Source organism: Lissotriton helveticus, chromosome 11 (genome assembly GCF_964261635.1).
Source record: "Lissotriton helveticus chromosome 11, aLisHel1.1, whole genome shotgun sequence".
Taxonomy (NCBI): Eukaryota; Metazoa; Chordata; class Amphibia; order Caudata; family Salamandridae; genus Lissotriton; species Lissotriton helveticus.
In genome coordinates this window covers 226809493-226828899 of record NC_136072.1, presented here as the reverse complement: position 1 = coordinate 226828899, position 19407 = coordinate 226809493, and positions in this window count along the sequence as shown.

The window sequence follows — 19407 nt, the reverse complement described above, 5'->3', positions numbered from 1 at the left end:
ATAAAAGATTTTGTGATTGTAAATGAATTGAGATTTCTGATGGCTAGATGGTTGGTCCATGCAATCAAGCTGTTGACTATAGCCCCAAGATAATCGTATTGATGGACTACTTTGAGAGAAGCATCTCCTAGGACCCACATCATAGTCCTATATTTCTTTCCACAGATCTTTTTTTTTTGTTTTTGACAGATTAGCAATTAGTCCATTCTCTAAGTTGAACCTAATTGATTTAACAGGTGTTGTAAACCTTTTGGAGTTTGCAACAAAAATCACCAAATCATCAGCGTAGGCCAGATGTGATATTCTTGTACTTCCCAAATTAGGTGGAATGCCTGGATCTCAATCCAGCGACTCAGTTAAATCAGTAATATACATGGAAAATAATATGGGGCTAGAATACACCCTTGTTTGAGGCCATTCTCTGTGCAAAATTTAGATGTCAAGACATTATCGGAGGTTAGCTTTACCTGCGGCCATGTGTCAGTGTGCAGTTCTACAAGGAAATGCAATAAACAAAGGTTGAATTTCACCATTTCAACATCAAAGCTTTATTTTGATATGAGTATATCATAAAAGCATTTAACATTTTATAAAAAAAGGGTCCAAATGTAAAAAAATTAAAATGTTTAGGACACGGATACCATATTAACAGGAGATTAAAAAACACATCAAAGTAAAACAGCTTTTCCTTTTCCCTTCTCCATGTCTCACATACTTAATTATACAGACAATGCATAACAATTCATCAGGGAAAGGGCACACAATGCACTTTTTTAGGAATAGATTAAACTAACTCAGCTTTGAGACAAAGAGTAATACAAAATTTTAAAAGGGGCTTCAACCGGAGCCTAACTTCTTCAATCTAATCGCCCATGCCCAACTGAGAAATTTCGCCACACCGCAGACCAGAGTGGTATTGGTGTCTGATCATAGAATTCTCAGCGCTTCACGGTGATTCCTTGTTCCTAGTTGACAACAACCAGGATTCAACCATTTTTTCCTTGGCAGCACATGCAAAGACAAGGTGCGGGACACTTTTGACCACTCCATCGCAGTGTGGGCAAAGCGGGTGTGTCTGGTAGGGAGGTTTCCAGCTACTGGTGTGTTCACGAACTGGGAGTGTGCCCAATCTGAACTGGATGTAGAGAGCCCTGTCTGTGGGTTTCTGAATACAATCTAGGTAGGGTTCTAGGCTTAGGGCCTGCTTATGCAAGAGAAACTCATCAGTCAGCTTACCTAGGCCATTAGTCTCCTGACTGTCAACCCAAGCCCAGTAGGCACTTTTGATGGCTATCTTATTCAACGGGGACCCTAAATCTCAGGCTTCTCCGAGGCCCAATGCTATGAGGAACTTTTTAATGTTTGAGAGCCATCTAATCTTGTGGGATCCCTCAAGATGCATCACTTCTCTTAGGCCGTCGGCATATTTGGATAACTCAGGTGTACGCCACAGACGAGCCCAATAGAGAAGAGGGCGTAGTGTGGCGAGATCTTTCAATGAGCGGCGTCCCAAATCGCTCAATAGTGGCTTGGTTTGGGTCCCCTGTGGTAATGAGACCAACTCTCTAAAGAACTTGCTTTCAGCCTTTACCATGTCATCGATTTTTTCAAAGCCCCGAAGCTCGGCTCCATATAGTGCAGAGCCTGCGGCCTTGGCTGCATAAATCACGTGGGCAGGGGCAATTGGCTTCGATCTTGATGAGCGATGCTCTCTACCTATGGCACCCACAACCCGCTTATGGTTCAGGGTCATTTTGTCGATATGTGGTTTCCAGGTCAATTTATCTGAGATTCTGATACCCAAGTAATCAAATGTTTTGACGCGCTCTCAGGTCACCCCTTCGAGTGTGAGAGTGGTCTTGACCTGCCTGCTGGGGTTAAAAAACAGGAGCTTGGTCTTTGAGGTATTAATTGCCAGGACCCTCAAGCTGCAGAAAGAATAAAACCTATTTAGCAATTTTTGCAGACCGGCAGGTGTTTTGGAGATTAGTAAGGAGTCATCCGTGAAAAGTAAGGCAGGCACCTTATCACCCGCCAGGACTGGGATATCTGCATTTATTTCTAATAGATAAGAGATCACCCCGTTCACAAAAAGAGAAAAGAGGGTTGGGGCCATAACACAACCCTGGCGTATTCCTCTCTCTACTGGGATTTTCTCGGTTTTCTGGTCCTGTATACCCCACCTAACTCGGGCATAATTGCCCTCATGCATGCGAACCAAAAGATTCAGGATGGCCGAGGGGATCGCCATCTCCTGTAGGACCAGCCATAGGCGGTCTCGTGGGACCAGGTCAAAGGCAGTCTTTAGATCGATAAAAGTGAGGTAAAGACTGCCCTTTCCAATGGTCACCACCTTCCAGTACAGGAGGCCAGCCTAGGATGTTGTTCTTCCTGGCCCAGGAGAGAATCCTCCCCAGTAAGACCCGGCCAACCACCTTCTGGCCAGCATCTATAAGGCTGATGGGGCGGTAGTTGGCAGGGTCTCCCCTGGGACCCTTCTTGTAGATGGCGATTACCTCCGCCCCCTTCCGAGAGTTTGCTCAGTATAGGTCGCCTGGTAGGCCATCTTGGCCCGGGGCCTTCGCTGGGACGATCTTTCCTATGGCTGTCTCTACCTCTCTCGCCACAATTGGCTGAAATGGTTCGGGAGAAACTATGAAGGGTGGGCAGCTAATGGTCTCTTGATACTCCAAGTCAGCGGTTCCCTCATATCATTTTTTTAAATGATCATACCACTCCTGATTGGTGATGTGGTCTGGGATCTGGTCAGGGTCCCGACTATTAGTTCTCCTGACCAGGCTCCAAAACAAGTTGCCATTTTTGGACAGACTAGCCACCTTCAAGTCTGCCCAATAGGATTCCTCCCATGCCCTCTTGGCCTCGGCCATAGCACATATGTAACCCTTTCTAGCCCGTTGAACCTCGCTAGTGTTGTGGTTCTTAAGTGAGGATATCAGAGAGGACTTTTTCCATCTACACTCACCATTGTACCATACTTCTGATGATTTGCAAGCCATAGGTTTCCTATTAGAAGGAGAAGATTCCAGGAAAAGGGAGCTCAACTGGTCAGTAGTGTTGGCATAAACATCCCCGACAGCTGGGACCCCTTCCTTTTTTGTGCATGCTTCGAACAATTTGGGGGTCTGGGCACTCAAGATTTCCCCAAGGGCCAGCATTTTCCTCTCATTGATAGCAATTTTTGGCCATTTGAGGAATCGCTTGCAATTTGATGGTAAGACCTCTTTAGTTGTCATCAAGGGGCTAATATTAGAGCTGCATGCCTCACTGGGCAATACGACTGTCATAGAGAGGGAAAGTGAATTGTGATCACTATCAGTTGACGGGACAATGATCATATCAACCACCTGTCTCCAGAGTCTCTGGTCGACTAATATATAGTCGATTCTGGAAGGGGATGAAATCCTATTAAATGTGTTCGCTCCTATGGTGTCCGAAGTGGTGCGTTCGTTGACAGCCCTTAGTCCAAATTCTAATGCTAGAGTATTTAATTAAATAACCAACGGTGACCATTTCTTGATGGGTGGTAATGACAATGGTGGTATACCCCATCTGGCGTCCTCATCTTCCATTCCTATGGGATCGTCAGAGGCCAGTGGCTCGAATGTACAATTCAAGTCACCGGCGACCATGACGTGGGCACTGGCGGGACAGGGGAGGAGTTCATTAGATAGTGTGGAAATGATTTGGGATTTAGCTCCTCCTCTTGTGCCCCTAGCATAAATATTGAATAGTTCAATAGTGATACCTCCGATAGGCACCCTCAAGGTTAATCTCATAAGATCCCGAATGGGACAAGGGTGATAGGTAACCCTACAGTTAAGAGCTATGTTAACCCAGACCATGAGCCCCCCTGACGGGCGGCCACGCCCTACAGTAGTTGCAGGTATGAAGAAACACGAGTAGCCAGATTTGTATAACGGCACAACACTCCATGTCTCTTGAAAAATACATAAATCATAACCATCTATGAAACTATTCCAGTCTGGTAATGAAAGTTTGTTTCGAAGACCAGTAATGTTCCATGAGATTATTTTAAGATCTGCTGGGATCACCATTAGAGGGAATACACTACTACTAGGGACCAAGAGAGGGGGGGAGAGAGCCCCTTTTCCAGCCAGATCATCTAGGTTGATCTTATTAAATTGCATGGTTTCATCTTTTTGTTGGTCAGTCAGGTTGAAAGGTATTATATTTGCGTTAAAGCCTTCACCTGAAATGCTAGCAGAATTAGGGCTAGTAGGTAGTCAATCATTTGCATCAAGTGCGGAGTAACCCACCGTAGCTGGAGCATAAACAGGAGTAGATCTTTTAATGGTTTCCATAGTAGGAAACCGTCTAAACTGTATAGCAGATCGACCTGGGGGGAAGGTTCTAAAGTCAAGTGATAATAGGCCATCAGCAAGGACATGGTTGGTAACTGTCAACTCTATGATATCTGTACAATTGTCCCCTGAGCTTCTTCTTTGGGCCCTTATTATGTCCTCCCTAATTAAAGACCGGCACCCCCTTACGTGGCGAATCCAGTGTGTCGCCTTGTTGATCAGTGAACCCTTGTCTTCTCGAGAACAAGTTTTAGGGACGTTGACCATATAGACTCTTGGGTGGCTGGTCTCGGGCCTATTTTGACTGCTATATGGGAATAAGGATAGTTGATCAAGGCCAGGGTTGGTATGTACTAGGTGAGGAACAGGAATATGACTTGAAGGATGGTGAGGGTTCTTGGCTAAGAGCTGCTGTGTTGATTTGTTTGTGTTCCGGTCCACCTGTCCACTTAGCTGTCTGTGATTATTATCTAAATTAGACTCTACTTTATTACTATTAGAGGCTAGCTGTTTTTGATCCCGGGACGTTTCTCTATGGACTCTGTTACCAGTGCCCATGGGTAAGGGGTTACTGGGTGGATTCATGGCAACACTTATTAATTCTAACATTAACAGCCTTATCTCGCCCAATTCTGATCTGAGGGCGGCAATAGATTGAACAACTTCATGTGAATTCCCGATGTTTGTAGTTCCCCTCAGAGTCCCATCTGGCATAATTGTTCTTGTAGCTCCTTCCATCCCAGTTTCTTTCAGTGTGTCTATAGCATCAGCTAATACAGAATAGCGATTGGTGCAAGTAATCACTATAGGCTCCAGTGGAATATGATTAGGGATGGTTATAGGAGAAGTGGGCTCAGGCCTGGTATAAACTTGTTTAGCTGAGGGTTTTTGAAACATCAATGGTACGATCGTTGGTCGAATGGTGCTTGTAATTTGGGGGCTACATGTAATAAGGTTGCTCGTGGGGGCAGGGGGCAATACAGGATCTTGTGACAGGATACCCTCACAATCGTTGACTAGGGTCTCGATTCTATCGAGGGTCTGGACGGTACAAGGATTTTTGGATGCTTTCCTAGCCTTTTTCCTTTTGACCGCCCCCCCCCCCCATTCGTGCCAGGTGCCCCGCCCACGGGATCCAGGAGTTTCCTTTTACCCATATATACTATTCGATAAAACAAACCCCCTTAAAACAGAGCAAAGAAAGCGCCCCCCCCCAGTCAATCGCAACTGTGTTCTATTCAAGGCAAGGTCAGTGGGAGAGTTCCAATTACACAATAAATCACAGAAGCTTCCCCTATAGTGGGTAAAAGTACCTTCGCCGCACTGTAGGTTAACAGGAGCCTGTATTCTTGGTGCAGACGTCAGGGAGATGGCCCGGGCGCCGCCTGCGCGCGTCCCGCGCTGCTGGGGGATAGGCAGCGCTAAATAGCGCGATGGTGCTGCCTCCCCCTCACAAGCAGCAGCAGCTGGGTAGCCGGGGCTTCTGGGGCTTGTAGTCCCCATAGCGGAGCAACCTGGTGGCGGAGTGCTGGTTCTGGAGACCTCGGGACCCCTGTCCCACCGAGGTGAGTTTAGGCTGCAGTGAGTGGGGGCGAGCAACAAGGAAGGCAGAAGACGAGTCCTGCGCTGCGGGGGGAGAGGCAGCGCTAAATAGCGCGATGGTGGCGCCTCCCCCTCACAAGCAGCAGCAGCTGGGCAGCCGGCACTTCTGGGGCTTGTAGTCCCCCTAGCGGAGCAACCTGGTGGCGGAGCGCTGGTTCTGGAGACCTCGGGACCCCTGTCCCACCGAGGTGAGTTTAGGCTGTAGTGAGTGGAGGTGAGCAAAAAGGAAGGCAGAAGACGAGTCCCGCGCTGCGGGGGGGGGGAAGCAGCGCTAAATAGGGCGATGGTGGCGCCTGCCCCTCATAAGCTGCAGCAGCTGGGCAGCCGGGGCTTCTGGGGCTTGTAGTCCCCCTAGAGGAGCAACCTGGTGGCGGAGCGCTGGTTCTGGAGACCTCGGAACCCCTGTCCCACTGAGGTGAGTTTAGGCTGCAGTGTGTGGGGGTGCGCAACAAGGAAGGCAACATTTCCACTTCTTCAGCTTTGCACATAGACTTTACTGATTCCCTTGGTTGAATGCAGTGGAATAATCCACAAAACAGGCATCCAAAGTTTTTTTTAATGATTTTTTTGCAAGAAGGGTCAGGGCCCAAATGTTGTATCCGGTTTGTGCTAGTCGTATTAAAAGTTGTTCTGTGGCCCAGTCATCCAGTTTATTTAATAGGTGCTTGGCAAATAGCTTCCTTTCAAAGTCTAGGAGGGCTATGAGTCTATGGCTAGCTGAATCTTGCTTGGGGCCCCTCTTATGAATGGATTGAGCTAATGCACCTTTCCATGAGGACGGAACCTGCCCAGTCATGGTTACATAGGAGAATAACTGTTCCAGGAATGTGTTCCAGAAGGGGGCATCTAATTTGACCAGGTCTTTAGGTATGCCATGTGGACCAGCAGCTTTGGAAGGGCAAGAGCTTCTTATTCATTTTGTTATTTCCTCCTTATTGAAGGCAGGATATGATGCAAATTCTCTTGGAAATTCAAAAGAGCCATTGATAGCTGATTTATATAGGGACTTTACGTGTTTATCACTTTCCATTTGATATAACAATTTTATCAGGGTACTGAAAAGACCCAGAGCCATCACCTTTTGTTTCCTGATGAGATGGCATGCAACAATTTCGCCCAGGCATTTTTTTGTCTGTCCTGTTATATTTGAATGCTTTTCCTCTCAAACTCTACCTTCAGGTGTTTAATTCTTGTGTCACAATTCTTAGAAAGGGGTCATTTTAGGGGATGTCCTAGTGTCTTACGGTACCCACTTTTTACCTCAATTAGCTCCTGAGCAATGGATGAGGGAAAAGCACTTCTCCAAACGGTTGGTAACTTTGTAATCAAGACATACAGTATAGAGTTTGAGTATACTGCCAGGTACTAATCAAGTCACCACTAATCCTATGATTGGATTGTTTGTTTTTAACCCATTGCGCGCTTATGACGGAACCACGCCATCATGAGTCACGGGTGGCGTGTGCTCATGACGGCGTGGTTCCGTCATGCGGCTGCCGCTCCACCCACGCGGCATTAATTCCCCACCTGTGAAGGCGAATTAATGAGCGGGCGGGGCAGTGATGGAACCACGCCGTCATGAACACACGCTGCCCGAGACTCATGATGGCGTGGTTACGTTATGAGCAACACAGCACCGCGCTGACCCATTAGCCCCCCCGCGCCACAGCAAAATTTGCACTGCGGCGAAGGGGTTAAAAGGTAGGCATAATGGCTGCAGTGCTTTCCACAAGTTAGAAGCTTTATTTTTAAGAACGATGTTCCATTTAAGTTTCTTGTTGTTGACGGCGGTAATGCGATTGATGTTTGAGGTTTTCTGTGGTTCCAGTCGGTCTAGTTTGTTGTTAGCAACTGTCTTCTGAGGGTCATTACCCCTCTGGGACCTCTGCATAATAGAGTAACTTTTGCATAGGTAGTTACAGTAATGGACAAAGGTGTAATCCATGATGGTTGATACTGTCGGACTCCGGAATGCAAGTTTAGTGGGCTGATCATCAGCAAATCTCCCTTTAAGTGCTCTCTAGCCAGAATCAGTCAGGAGGTTGTGGGGAGTCTGCTTTGGGCATTGAGACCCTTCTGTTTCCCCTGCTGGGTTATTTTAGGGAGCATCATTTTATATCTTAAGTCTGGATCCTATGGGGATAGGGAACAATTTGCTGGAGGGAATAGCTGTTGGTTAAAGTCCCCAGTGATGATAACAATTAACTGTCCATTCATTTCCATTAATGACTCCAGCTCTTCTAATATTTAATTATATTTGCATTTGTTTTTTAGGAGATGAGGGGGGAAATAGATATGTATGATCAGGAACCTTGAGGTAGAGTGGCATGTGAGTAAAACGTTTAATATATTGTCTGAAGATGATTTTAATTTTATATTTTTCACGTGGAGCTTGTTGCTGATCAGTGTTGCCAACCCACCACTCTGTCTCCCAAGGTCATTCCTTTTTGCCTTAATTTTGTGGGTTGTATAATTTGATATTCTTAAGTTAGAAGGGTGCCATGTTTCTTGTATATGTATCAAACAATAGTCATCAATGAAGTTTAACAGTTTTTGCTCTGAGTGATTCAGTTACCTGTCGAAGCCTGTGATGTTCCAAGATATAATAGAAAATTAGTTGCAGAAAGATTCCAGAGTTCTCGGTGCACGAGGTATACTGATTAGTTGTTAGAAGGAGCAATTGATTTATTGGTCATGAATTCTGTAGCCATGATGAGATTGCTTACACATTGGGTGTAGTGCCTGTTGTAGTGACATGTAGGTTTTCAAATGTAATGTTTGCATCTGGACCTTTGTAGTGCAGTATGATTACTGGTGAGGGGTTATAGAACACAACGTCCCATTGTAAGTTCCTAAGTACAAATGGATATTTAGCTTTTTCGAGTCGAGAAACTGTGATTCCCCAGTTTGCTAGGGTCTCTCTCAGTGCCCATATTGTTTGGGGGGTAGTTTGTATGGACCACGTAGTTCTGGTAATTTCAAGATCTGAGTTAGTTTTGTAAGAATGAATAAAATATACAGTAAACAATGCATGTGCACTGTGAATCAAGATCTTTTAAGTCAGTGAAAGAATTTAATAGCTTCAGTATATTCTGATGATTTAATATGTCATGAGGGCCTTATGATTTATAAGGAGGTGTAAAGTCTATTGTACACTTCTCCTGACTAGGGGGCAGCACATTTTGAGTGATTATTTTGGCACCCCAGTTTGGGCCGTTTGCAGCTGTGGTACATTGCGGATCTCTATTCGATTATTAAGAGAATGAGGTACTTCCATTAGATTCACTTTTCAGTCTTGGAGACTCTCTTGATATCAATGCTGATTGAGTGGGGCTTGGATTTGCTAAGACTGACATATCGGAAGGGGTAACTTCTAGTGATTTTTGGTATCCTTGCTACGCTATTTATAAGAAGTTTAAGCAGCTCTGAATCATTAGTTTGTGTCAGAGGTAAAACTACACTGGTTTGCAATGGTATTTTATTACTTTTGGGACATGCAGAGTACATCCTTGAATGCAAGGCTTCGCTATACGTTGGTTGTGTTATATTGCCATTGAAGTGCCAGAGGAAGATGGCAATGTTACAGTGATATGGGTTGGGGTAATAAATACCATGTTCCCATGTGCACTAGGTATCGTTATTGCTGTGTGGAAAGTAGGAGTGGGCCCCCTTACTGCTGTTGTAGTAGTTTTGGCTTGCACATCAAATTACAGATGGTCTCCATTGCGCTTGTTTGTCATGACAGCTACTTCTAAATTTTCTGCAGTTATGGTGGTTTGGGGCTCACTTGTTTTACAAGTGACCGTTTTTGTTAATGGTTTGTTAACTATGGGGAAGTTTACCCATGGCTCCTGGGTGTTTTGATCTGCATTTGCTTGAATGAGAAGAAATTTCACTTATTTTTTTTAATTTCTTGAGGCGCCTCTTGCTTAAGTAAGGAGCAACGCCATCTTGGAGTTTTTCCTGCATTGACTATTCTGTAGAATTTTCAAACTGAAGGGTTTGTCGAGCTAGTATGGTTGCTGGATTGATTGTCATGCTCAGATCCCCCATTATAATGTTGTCGAGGCTCAAGTGATTTGTTCCATCAGAGACACCAGTTTACTCAATTTTGGATGGTGATAGCTGACTCTTTGTGTGGTCCACAAAAGGTTCTTCAACTTTATAGGTAGAAGTTGTTAAGAGTCGACAATATCTTCCAGCTGCTGGAGGTTGTTTGATGCAGTTGTCAAATCGCACAGGTTCTGTTTGATTGAGGATAGTACTTTGGAGTCATCTTTCATCAGTTCCAGTTCTCCATTGATCTGTTTAAGAAGTGCAACCTGCTCAGATAGTAGTGAGGACTGATTGGGTAAAAAGGTTGACATTTGTGACAATGTGTTACTGATTGCTCCCATTGCAGTCAACATACAAAACATTAAGGTTGTGTCTTCCTCTCCTGAGGTTTTAAAATCATAATTTCCCCTCGGTCATGGGTTGGTTGTTTTGGCCTAGCTCTAGATCTGGGTTAATGGGTTTCAGAGCCTGTCTATATGAGGTGAAGTAGTCCGAATTGCCTAATATTTCCAACTCCTGCAATTGATCGAGCAATATTGAGTTGTTGAAAGAGTTGACTGACGTTTTAATTTGATCAAACTCGAGATCGGTGTCCGTGTCTGTATCCCCTGCAGCTATAGACTCATCAAGGCCATAGATGGAATCAGTTTCCAAGTTGAGATCCGGATCAGAATTGCTAAATAATTCTGTAGTTACTTGATTTGCTGCATTGAGGATCCCCAAAGGTAGTACGGTAATATCAGGAGTCATAGTAACAGCGTTGTGGATTCTAACTGGATACTGGAGGTAGACTAGATTTTCCTCCTTCTGACAGTGGTGCCCTTCACCCAGAGCTCATGCTGAGAGGTATATTCAAGGTGCAGTCTTTTCTCCTAAAGCAATCATGGATTAATTGCTGCTTTGTGCTTCCTGGTACAAATGATACAGGTGGTGCTGATTTAGACATTATTGGGGTAAGCCTGCCCTGACTCTCTTTCCAGCAGATACCCTCTCCCCAGCAGAGTTTTCGTGGGCTGGGTACTTTGCCTTTTGACTGTCAATTACATGTGTTGTAGGATTTTTTACTGGTTCCTTTGATTTGTTCGATATTGTACACTCTGGTTGAACAGATGTTGGTTGCCTGAATAAATAGAAACTCCAGACACTGGATGCTTCCCCCCAAGAAAAGCAAGCAGTATATTACAACTTTTTTTTTTTTTTTACCAGGTGCAACCCTGCTGAAGGATGGTAATCCGACTGAGCCGTTGGGGGTCTAAATAGAATTTTCCTTGGGTTGACTTGATTGAGGCAAATATAGAAGTGGATGCTGCTAAAAGCAGACATATGCGAGTTCCTATCATGCAACCTCTCACCTGCCGCCACTGAATCTTCTTTATAACACCTTGCAATTTTGCAGTCTCATAGAACAGTACTGGACCCCGGACTGGGAGGTTTTACCAGGTGGCATCTAACCTCAATGCAGGAACTCATTAAAATGGTGTTATGGCCATGGAGGATTAAACAGGGAGCAAGCCACACCAGCACCTAGGCTGGCCACTTCCAACCACCATAGTCTTCAACCCTACAGTGCTGTGCCTATTGCACAGCTACCTCACCTCGTAGCTTGTTCCTTTCTCTCCAAAAGCCTCTGGTGGAGACAGCAGGCTCAAGGGAGAAGGAATTATAATGCACTGTAGCATACTATAGCTCCTAGACATTTAACATCTGCTCGCAGCTCCTTTCTGTCTCCACTCTAGTGAAAACATTTGAAAATGGCGGTATTAATTACAAAAGACGGTCACAGCCATCTGTCACACTGAGAAGCCGAATTCTGGATACTGAGGACATGGAAGGGGCCTCTGCGGGACCATTAGGGCAACAAGGGCTATGTGAAGAGAAAGCTGGCTGCCGCTATGGAGCTGTGTTGTTCAACGTAAGTCGGCAAGTGTCACAGTGCCTTTCTGTTGAGCACCCTATTGGCAGGCAACAAAGGGCAGAAAACAAAAAGGCAATGCGTTGTTGCATACCCACTGTCTGCACACTGCACGCCACACTCTGCTCTCCTCCTCACTCATCTTGATTTTCTTAGGCTCTGCCTCGGTCACATCAGCTAGTCCGAACACAGGAACTTTTCCCCTATGGGAGTTATGCACAGGGCCTTGAAATGACTGTCAACTTTAAAACCAGCAGTGGTATGTGTTGCGTCTGGTTCTTGGGGTAAACTGTTTTAGCGCTGCGCACTCATGGCAGTAATTACAAACCCACACTTAGTGCTTAGTTGGGCGGAAAGACTTTGCACGGTCTCCTCCCATTTATTTTATAAACTCTAGCCATTGCTGGTTGAGGGTGAAAGGTGATTACATCTCACGTACCCGCCGGTAAAACAAGACTGCTGACGTCCCAACTCAGTCCTTGCAACAACTTATACAATATCATCCAGGCGGGACGCAAAATCCTTGAGCCTGATGCCCGGTTGATGGTTGGGCCGCAGACAGTATCTTGGATGATGATTGCGACATGGCGGTCCCTGATGTGCTGCCCTATGTGGAGCACTGTGAAGTAGGTTGCCCTCGGTTGTTATTGTGTGGCGGTTGGTTGGCCCCTTGTCAGCGCCTGATTTTTCTTCCATACAAAGCCAGCCTTCTTCCTCTGCTCACTCGTCCTCAGGGGTTGGGTGGAGCCACCTCTATCTTCTTGAACTATGAGATGTTTCAGGCCACTTTGCTGCTGTTACCATCATTCCATCTATCTTCACCACTGTCCACCCCCCTTGTTATGTACGATGTCCTGAACTTCCACCCAGGTCTTCGATCTTTAATGACCACTTGGTACCCTGGCCTGAGGTCAAGGGAGTCGGTCCTCTTTTGTTGCTGCCCACTGCAATCCTTTTTTCCCAACGTGCTTGAGTTATGTGGGCATAAAAAGAGGGTGGTGCCCACACCGGGCATGCAGGGATCATGTTCCGGTGAGGTCCGTTAAACATCAATGTCCATGGGATCTGTTGGGTGGTGCTGCCTGGTGTGCTCCAATAGTCACCTAGGAACAACTGGAGGTAGCTTTCTAGGTCAGACTGCTCGGTCACCACAATCCGAAGTGTTTTATTAAGTGTTCTCATGAACCTTTGGATTTCTCCATTGGCCTAGGGCCATTGGGAGGTGATACAGTGATAATAAACTCTGTGGTGTTTTAAGAAGTCACTGAATTCCCCACCTTGAAATGGCGGTCCATTGTCACTTTTAATTTCCGCTGGGAAGCCAAGCTTTGCAAACGCCTTCTCCAAGATGGGGGCCACATGTGTGAATGCCATTGAGCTGAGGACTTTAACGATGGGGTATTTGGAGTAGGCATCCATCATGACTAGTGTGACTCTCCCATCTGGGAAGCTCCCAAAATCTATGCTCACTTTCTCCCATGGCGCATTGCACTATTCCTCTGTAATTATTGGTGTGGGTCTTTTTGGAGTGCTGGTCAATTGGCATGCGGGACACCTCCGTACAACTTCTTCTGCTACGTCTTCCAGCTCTGGAAACCATACCTTTTCCCACATTCTCGACTTCATCTTCATAAACTGCTGATGCCCTCGGTGGGCAAGCTGCGTTATGTGATACTGCAGGGCCGCTAGGATGATGATGCAGTATCCATGCAGGATGATCCCTTCCTGGTTCAGGCTGAACTCATTCCTCACTCTACACATCTTCGTGTGGCACTCATGAGCTTGTCCTGACCAATGTTTGGCATCCTGTAGAAAGTTTTGCCATCTGCCCCTTTGGACAGCCTACCACACCTTGGTGACCACCGGGCCTGTGTTGGCCGCCTTCCTGATGTCAGCCAGGGTCAGAGCTCAAGGGCATGCCACAGATGTAGGACTCCACTGCCTCCGCATCTTGATTGTCGACTTGGGTTTCTACAGGCACTGGGTGATGGGAGAGGAAGCCACCCGGGTTTATCTCCATCATGTATTGTTTCAGCTGGATGGCCCACCACTCATTTCTGGGAGCAGGTTGTGGGGCTTATCCCCAGAACAGTGGGACATGCGGTTGATGGTCATTGATAACCTTGAAGGACTGGCCACTCACTTAAAGATGAAAATGTTGGCACACCCAATTGATCACTAGGGCTTCTTGCTCGATCTGGCCATATCGTGCATCAGTGGGTGAGAGTGCTTTGGTGGTGAATGCTAGCGCTGCCCAATGCCCGGGCTCCTATTCCTGGCCCAGCACTGCTCTGAGGTTCACTGGGCTGGCATCCACCAACAGCTTGGTGCGCTTGTTGGAGTTGAAGTATACCAGTGTGGTGTTGTCGAGATTGCTGTTATAGATGCATTGGAATGCTGCTTCTTCATGGCGATGCTAGTTCCACTAGGTGTCCGTCCTGGTTAGAGATCTCAGTGGTCCCATGATGGTGGCCAGGTCCTGAATGAATTGCCCACAATAGGTGGCCAACCTGAAGGAACTTCGTACCTCAGACACGGTTGTGGCCAGTGGAGCTTATTTTATCACCGGGGATTTTCCGGGTGTCAACTTTTATTACCTTCTGGTTCAATATGTGTCTAAAGAATTCTATTGTTGGTTGAAAGAACTGACACTTTTCTCAATGCAGTGTGACGCCATGAGCTTGGAAGCATTTCAATGTGGCTCAGAGGTGTTTGCAGTGTTTGGCCACTGTGGCGAAATGCATGAGAATATTGTCACTAACATTTAGGATGCCTGGTAACCTTGATAGAGTCCCAAGTATTACATTTTGAAAAACCTCAGCCGCTGAGGAAATGACAAAGGTGAGGCGCTTATAACGGCGCAACCCCCCAAGTGCGTGCTGAAGGTGGTTATGTATCTGCTTTCTTCTGCCAGGACCAGTTGGTGATACCCAGCGTTCAGGTCCAGCTTTGTGAACCACCGGGAGCTGTTGAAGTCAGCCACTATCTTGTCCATGGTCGGGGTTATGTGGCGTTCTCTCCAGATGGCTCTGTTTGAGAGCCACATGTCAATGCATAGTCTGATCTTCCCTGGTTGTATTGGCTTCTCTGCAATTACTATTGATGAGACCCAGGGAGACAGCCCTGGTGTTCTTTCATATGACCCATTGTTCGTCAAGTTTCTGTAGTTTGTGCTCCAGAGTGGACGAAGGTGGAATGGGACCCAGCAGTACGGGAGCACTGTGTGCGTTATTATTGAGTCAATGTGTAATTTCATGGAGGATGCTTGAGGTATCCCAGCCCTTAGAAGATGGTTGGGAACTGGGTGAGTAGGTCATTCGTTTAGTTTGACACCAGTCCTAAGTCCTCCGCGGAGTGGCTGCTGATCAGAGTGTCTACCTCTTGACCGCTGACATGGATCGTTGTCATGATCTGGTGGTCTTCCGACTGGATAGGTACCATCATCCATCCATGTAAGCAAAAACATTATAGATTAACCAAGAAATATTGACTGATGGTGAATGTTTGATTTTCTCTGCATTCTGTCCATCATCTGTGTGTCTTTTGTTTTCTTGCCCTAAGTGCGCCGGGTATGCCCAGACGTGGGTCCCAGGCTCACTGTGTTACTGGATTCAAGCTATCCTGGCTGATGAGGGGTGATGCCCTGAAACAGGTCCTAGGATGCTTGTTTCCCATCCAGGGAAGACCTGACTTGGCAGTTCAGACTGGACTGTTCCCATGAGGCACAGGCTCAAGACTGAGTTGCAAATGGTTGGGTTTAAACTGGGGCGACATGGTGAGCAAAAGAACAATGGATTTAACCCAGATCTATTGACTGGGGGTAAATGTTTGATTTGCTCTGTGTTCCATCCATCATCTGTGTTTCTTTTGCTCATCAGTCTGTGTAGGGGCAGAGGTGACTGACTTCCATACATAAATATTTTGGTGTTGGACAGCACTAGTTGCGGCCTGGGCCAGAGGTGGTTGCATTGCTGTACTCCCATGACATTCACAGAGGGCCCGGTATAGATAACAGCTTTCACTTCCGACCCAGCTATGCAGATTGTGCATGTAGGTTGCGGCCTGTGGCACCTCTTCAGCTCTCTTGTGAATGATATGAGGAATGTTTATTCCTCTTCATCCTCTTCAGGTGATGAGTCTTGTACCCAGGAAGTAGATTGAGGGGTGGTGTCCGAGTAGCCGGAATGTGTAAGGTATGTGCTTGACAATTGGCGCACTACTTTCCTCAGTGGTTTATTGCTTCAGGACTCTCTGCCTTATGTTTTCTTCCGGCAGACCGAGGCAAAGTGGTTAGAGATTCCGCAGTGAAAGCATATTCAGACTTGTGTGGGGCAGGCGTTGGTTGGATGTTATTCCAGCCCACAGTATCTGCACTTGTTCTTCTGCCAATCTTGAGCAGTCTTTCAGCAGCTTCCTGCTCAGAAACGTTCCACTCTTCATTGTATATTGCATACAAGAAGCGCTTTTGACATGGTTTTTAGGGACCTAATAAAAAGTCTTGTCATCCCATGTCATCAGACAGAGGAGACAAGGGTTGTTTCACCTGGGACAATGTTGAGGTTTTTAGCCAATCAAGGCATACTTTCCAACACTGTAAGGTGTTACCAGCCCAAGTGTTCTGTCTGCATGTAACACAGGTCAGGCCTGCTAATCTTGAAACCTTTGGTGTTACCCAGTAAAAGTGCCTGTCATCTGTTAGTATCTAACGGTCACACTAACCATCCCTTCTAATTGGTATCTGATGGATTGTACATGCCATTGCGTAGCATGGTATCAAGTGTATCCTCCTTTTATTTTGTAAACTGATGCCTGTCTGCAAAACATGCAATTGTGGTACTGTGTGGTGTTTACATATCCTTGTTCTTAGCTAAACCAAGACACAATGTTTCTTACACAGTTGTATTCAGGAAAATCATCTGATGTGGTATAAGGCATACACTAAACAAAGCCTTGTTTCCCTGAACCTGCCAATCATTTGTTCTCTAAATCGACTTCACATCTACAGTGTCCTCCAAAAGTCAAACTCTTGTGTGGACGGCTGGGAAAGGAAAGACACGGAGTATTTCAGCTTGGTGTTTACCAGCATATTTTTCTTTGAAGGTCATGGTGCAAGCCTATAATAATTAGAGGCTGTGTCAGAAGTGTTATAACCCGAAAAATAAACAAACTTCTGAGCAAATGTTTTCGAACTGCCCAGTGGTGGTGTAGGACAATGTGCTCAATGTATGTATTTAAATACTGCACGTAGATTACTTGCTTTTTGCAAGAAATGATTACCATAATTCTGAAAACAGAATATGTCATCATAGTTAGTCATGCCTCCATACATTTCTTCCGAAGAAAAGCAAGTAGAATGCTCAAGATTTCGTAGAATTTCATGAACTGTGTCTGTATCCCAATCATCAGAGACAGTACTAGATGTGAATATGTTGATGGAGCAAGGTGGAGAAACAACATTTTGTGTATCCCTTGCAAAATCACACTTCCATAACCATAACTTGAACTAATTGAATGGTATGTGAAATTAATCAACTTAGAATAAGAAATGCACCTACACAAGTACACGTGGGAACTAATTTTGCTTATGTTGCAATCATAATTAACTAATTATGTGATTTTGTCGTGTCCTAAACTAATAATCAGCTTTGAAATAATGAAATGCGGCATAAATGTGCTTTTTGTTTATGTATTTGTGGCAAAACCTGAAGACAGGTGAGCATATTACACCTAAATGTTGCTTATGTCGCTAGATAACTACTCATAGGGAAAACGTTAGTAGGGGGGGAGGTAAACAGAAGGGTTACATTTCCAAAATTAACATTCGTTTGTGTTTGTTTCTATGATAGTTCCCATTCTGGCCTGTGAGGCCAAGTGAAAATATGGCTGACTTATTTAACTGCGAATAGAAGATGAACTGAGCATGCGCAAGCCCAAGGCCGAGTTCGAATGCGAGCTGCTTGTGCCTGGAGTGAATACAGTTCAAGGACGGTGTGGCCTGGAAGTCTAGATGGCTGCCAAAAAGGATGAGCACCATGGTTCTGAACGTGAGAAGATCTCATGAAGTTGCAAGTTGAGAACAGGACTAGGCCGGACATTTCCCAAAACAAAGACCCTTTTAAAAATCTAGCTGACGGAAGAGAATTGAATATTATAATGATGAGATGATGCTCATCCGCCCCAAATTGTCCAATCAGAACTTGAATTTAGGCTGAAAGTTACTTTTTTAGATAGATAGAGCTAGTGAAAAAGGTATAAAAAGTGCTGGTTTTAGTGAGGAAAAAACTCCTTTTTGATTTCCTCCCGAGATGCTGTCCGTATGCTGATTTTTCCTGAGATATAAGACTTTGAATAATTTTTCTATTTCTTTTGAATGAGGTCTGAACTTTAGGTGAGTTTATTAGTCAGGGAAGATAGGAGAAAGGATGGATTTTGGGAACTATCTGTCTTTTGCTAATACTTGCATTTCTGAAATCTAAATAAAATGTCTATTTCTGAATTTTCTAAAAATAAATTAAATTAACTGTTTAAAATAAAATCCTTATTTTCCTTTTAATGTCATTTTTGAATAAAGAAATAAATAAGGTGAATACACTTTTAGACATGTTAAATTTGCTTTTAATACAAATTAGATAAATGGAGAATTAAGCTGGTCTTGAGTTTTCCTACGCCTAATTTTTTACTAGCAGATTCGTCGACCACAGTGGCGGCGTGTCTAAATAAATGTTTGTTAATGAAAACCATGATAAACTCATTTAAACTGCAGGTGTAAATAGTATAAATTCCAAATTATAGTTTTAGACACCCCACTATGATATAGCGACTCTCCTTTGAATCTCACTGGTCCATGAGGTAGGATGGATGTATTTTGTGAGTGACCCGCGGTGTTATGGGCCCCACTGAAGAGTATAGGAATGATTTTGTACTTCAGGGAAAGGTGACATGGTATTAGAAATTATTTCAGGAGAACCGCTGCATCAATGTCATTTAGAGAAATACAGAATACATTTGGAATTAGCAAGAATTCAGTGGGACCATATGCATCATACCATTCTCCAACCCCAAATCATCCAATCAGGAACTGGAAGAGCTAAAATGTTAACCAGGGAAAGGTCTCTTTGCACTTTGCGTGATGTAGAATGTGGTATTAGAACCATGTTCACCAGTTGTAGAGCACAGCGTTCAGGGAGATAATGTCAGTTCAGGAGCAAGAAAAAGACTGTCACAAAACCAATCCAAAGTACTAGGAAAAGTAATGCAATTGCAATCCAGAGGTGTAACCATGGAGGAAAAAAGTATATCTTTTTCAGCCAAGGATAGAAAACATGTAGTTTCAACTAGAATGGTAAAGGTGTAGGTTCAGGAGGAAAAGTCATCAAAGTTGATGAAGTAGCCAAGGGCAGTCTAATCTGTTTTTTCCACCTCTGTCATTTCTGTAGAAGTGGGAGATGACTCGATCTGTGGTATATTGATGCAAACAGTCTTTGTGTCAGGATT